Source organism: Brachyhypopomus gauderio, chromosome 9 (assembly GCF_052324685.1).
Source record: "Brachyhypopomus gauderio isolate BG-103 chromosome 9, BGAUD_0.2, whole genome shotgun sequence".
NCBI lineage: Eukaryota > Metazoa > Chordata > Actinopteri > Gymnotiformes > Hypopomidae > Brachyhypopomus > Brachyhypopomus gauderio.
Genome location: NC_135219.1, coordinates 7,273,028 through 7,275,527, shown reverse-complemented (window position 1 = coordinate 7,275,527; position 2,500 = coordinate 7,273,028). Strand labels below are relative to the sequence as shown.

Below are 2,500 nucleotides of genomic sequence, written 5' to 3'. Positions count from 1 at the left end.
CACCCCCTAAACCTTAATCAAACACCACAGCACTACTCAAAAAGGTCTTGGCGTAGCTAACATGCAGGTTTAATGGAAGAAACAGAAGAAAACATTGGGCATTGCAACAAGCGTACAAGCTTTTGTGGTTTTAGACCACTGGAAGATTCAAAATGGATTCAAAAGGGAACCGATACAAATCAAGGTGCCGAATGTCTGAATATGTGATGTTTGGATTTCTCTTGGAACAAATGTGGTGTATGGAAAGCATAGAAGCGGGAGACTCCTGCCAAAGAGCACAGAGCCGTGATCGTATAGTGGTTAGTACTCTGCGTTGTGGCCGCAGCAACCCCGGTTCGAATCCGGGTCACGGCAGTCTTTTGCTCCAGCTGCTTCAGAGTCTGCCTCCATCAGGTCCATTCAATAGTCTAATAGGAAGAAATTGAAAAGGAATTGAGTACAGAAAACATCACATTTGACATGATGCGGCAGGGCCAGTGGCGCAATGGATAACGCGTCTGACTACGGATCAGAAGATTCTAGGTTCGACTCCTCGCTGGCTCGAAGCTTTTTGCTTAGTACTCGCAACGCTGCGCGCTTTACCTCTTTATCGCAGCTTTTGTGAAATGCAATCGATGATAGCAGTGCTCTACTAAAGCGTGCGCTTGAGTGAAAGCCCCATCCAATCCACTCCATCTCTCTCAGGTTTTGAAGGTGTCTTGCAACCTACCCTCTGATTCCCACGTCTGTGCGGCATTGGGCATTGGTGCCTTCATGCCACTTTCCAGGCACTATGACAGAGAATGTACTTGCAGCTTCCCATATGGTCCAGCGGTCAGGATTCCTGGTTTTCACCCAGGCGGCCCGGGTTTGACTCCCGGTATGGGAATCTCACCTTATGCCGGAGTGCTGGGGGATAACTGACAAAAAATGTTTGCCAGCACCCCCTAAACCTTAATCAAACACCACAGCACTACTCAAAAAGGTCTTGGCGTAGCTAACATGCAGGTTTAATGGAAGAAACAGAAGAAAACATTGGCCATTGCAACAAGCGTACAAGCTTTTGTGGTTTTAGACCACTGGAAGATTCAAAATGGATTCAAAAGGGAACCGATACAAATCAAGGTGCCGAATGTCTGAATATGTGATGTTTGGATTTCTCTTGGAACAAATGTGGTGTATGGAAAGCATAGAAGCGGGAGACTCCTGCCAAAGAGCACAGAGCCGTGATCGTATAGTGGTTAGTACTCTGCGTTGTGGCCGCAGCAACCACGGTTCGAATCCGGGTCACGGCAGTCTTTTGCTCCAGCTGCTTCAGAGTCTGCCTCCATCAGGTCCATTCAATAGTCTAATAGGAAGAAATTGAAAAGGAATTGAGTACAGAAAACATCACATTTGACATGATGTGGCAGGGCCAGTGGCGCAATGGATAACGCGTCTGACTACGGATCAGAAGATTCTAGGTTCGACTCCTGGCTGGCTCGAAGCTTTTTGCTTAGTACTCGCAACGCAGCGCGCTTTACCTCTTTATCGCAGCTTTTGTGAAATGCAATCGATGATAGCAGTGCTCTACTAAAGCGTGCGCTTGAGTGAAAGCCCCATCCAATCCACTCCATCTCTCTCAGGTTTTAAAGGTGTCTTGCAACCTACCCTCTGATTCCCACGTCTGTGCGGCATTGGGCATTGGTGCCTTCATGCCACTTTCCAGGCACTATGACAGAGAATGTACTTGCAGCTTCCCATATGGTCTAGCGGTCAGGATTCCTAGTTTTCACCCAGGCGGCCCGGGTTTGACTCCTGGTATGGGAATCTCACCTTATGCCGGAGTGCTGGGGGATAACTGACAAAAAATGTTTGCCAGCACCCCCTAAACCTTAATCAAACACCACAGCACTACTCAAAAAGGTCTTGGCGTAGCTAACATGCAGGTTTAATTGAAGAAACAGAAGAAAACATTGGGCATTGCAACAAGCGTACAAGCTTTTGTGGTTTTAGACCACTGGAAGATTCAAAATGGATTCAAAAGGGAACCGATACAAATCAAGGTGCCGAATGTCTGAATATGTGATGTTTGGATTTCTCTTGGAACAAATGTGGTGTATGGAAAGCATAGAAGCCAAAGAGCACAGAGCCGTGATCGTATAGTGGTTAGTACTCTGCGTTGTGGCCGCAGCAATCCCGGTTCAAATCCGGGTCACGGCAGTCTTTTGCTCCAGCTGCTTCAGACTCTGCCTCCATCAGGTCCATTCAATAGTCTAATAGGAAGAAATTGAAAAGGAATTGAGTACAGAAAACATCACATTTGACATGATGTGGTAGGGCCAGTGGCGCAATGGATAACGCGTCTGACTACGGATCAGAAGATTCTAGGTTCGACTCCTGGCTGGCTCGAAGCTTTTTGCTTAGTACTCGCAACGCAGCGCGCTTTACCTCTTTATCGCAGCTTTTGTGAAATGCAATCGATGATAGCAGTGCTCTACTAAAGCGTGCGCTTGAGTGAAAGCCCCATCCAATCCACTCC

At 47.3% G+C, this 2,500-nt stretch overlaps 6 non-coding genes across 6 annotated transcripts; all 6 read left to right on the top strand.

The window, feature by feature from the left end:
- The first annotated feature begins 282 nt into the window (after positions 1–282).
- Positions 283–354, top strand: trnah-gug (transfer RNA histidin (anticodon GUG)). The gene has a single exon. It is a non-coding gene; the product is annotated as a tRNA-His (tRNA).
- Positions 355–470: 116 nt separating this feature from the next.
- On the top strand, positions 471–543 carry trnar-acg (transfer RNA arginine (anticodon ACG)). The gene has a single exon. It is a non-coding gene; the product is annotated as a tRNA-Arg (tRNA).
- Positions 544–796: 253 nt separating this feature from the next.
- Positions 797–868, top strand: trnae-uuc (transfer RNA glutamic acid (anticodon UUC)). Its single transcript has one exon. It is a non-coding gene; the product is annotated as a tRNA-Glu (tRNA).
- Positions 869–1,390: 522 nt separating this feature from the next.
- Positions 1,391–1,463, top strand: trnar-acg (transfer RNA arginine (anticodon ACG)). The gene has a single exon. It is a non-coding gene; the product is annotated as a tRNA-Arg (tRNA).
- A 646-nt stretch (positions 1,464–2,109) lies between these two features.
- On the top strand, positions 2,110–2,181 carry trnah-gug (transfer RNA histidin (anticodon GUG)). Its single transcript has one exon. It is a non-coding gene; the product is annotated as a tRNA-His (tRNA).
- Positions 2,182–2,297: 116 nt separating this feature from the next.
- trnar-acg (transfer RNA arginine (anticodon ACG)) lies at positions 2,298–2,370 on the top strand. Its single transcript has one exon. It is a non-coding gene; the product is annotated as a tRNA-Arg (tRNA).
- The last annotated feature ends 130 nt before the right edge of the window (positions 2,371–2,500 follow it).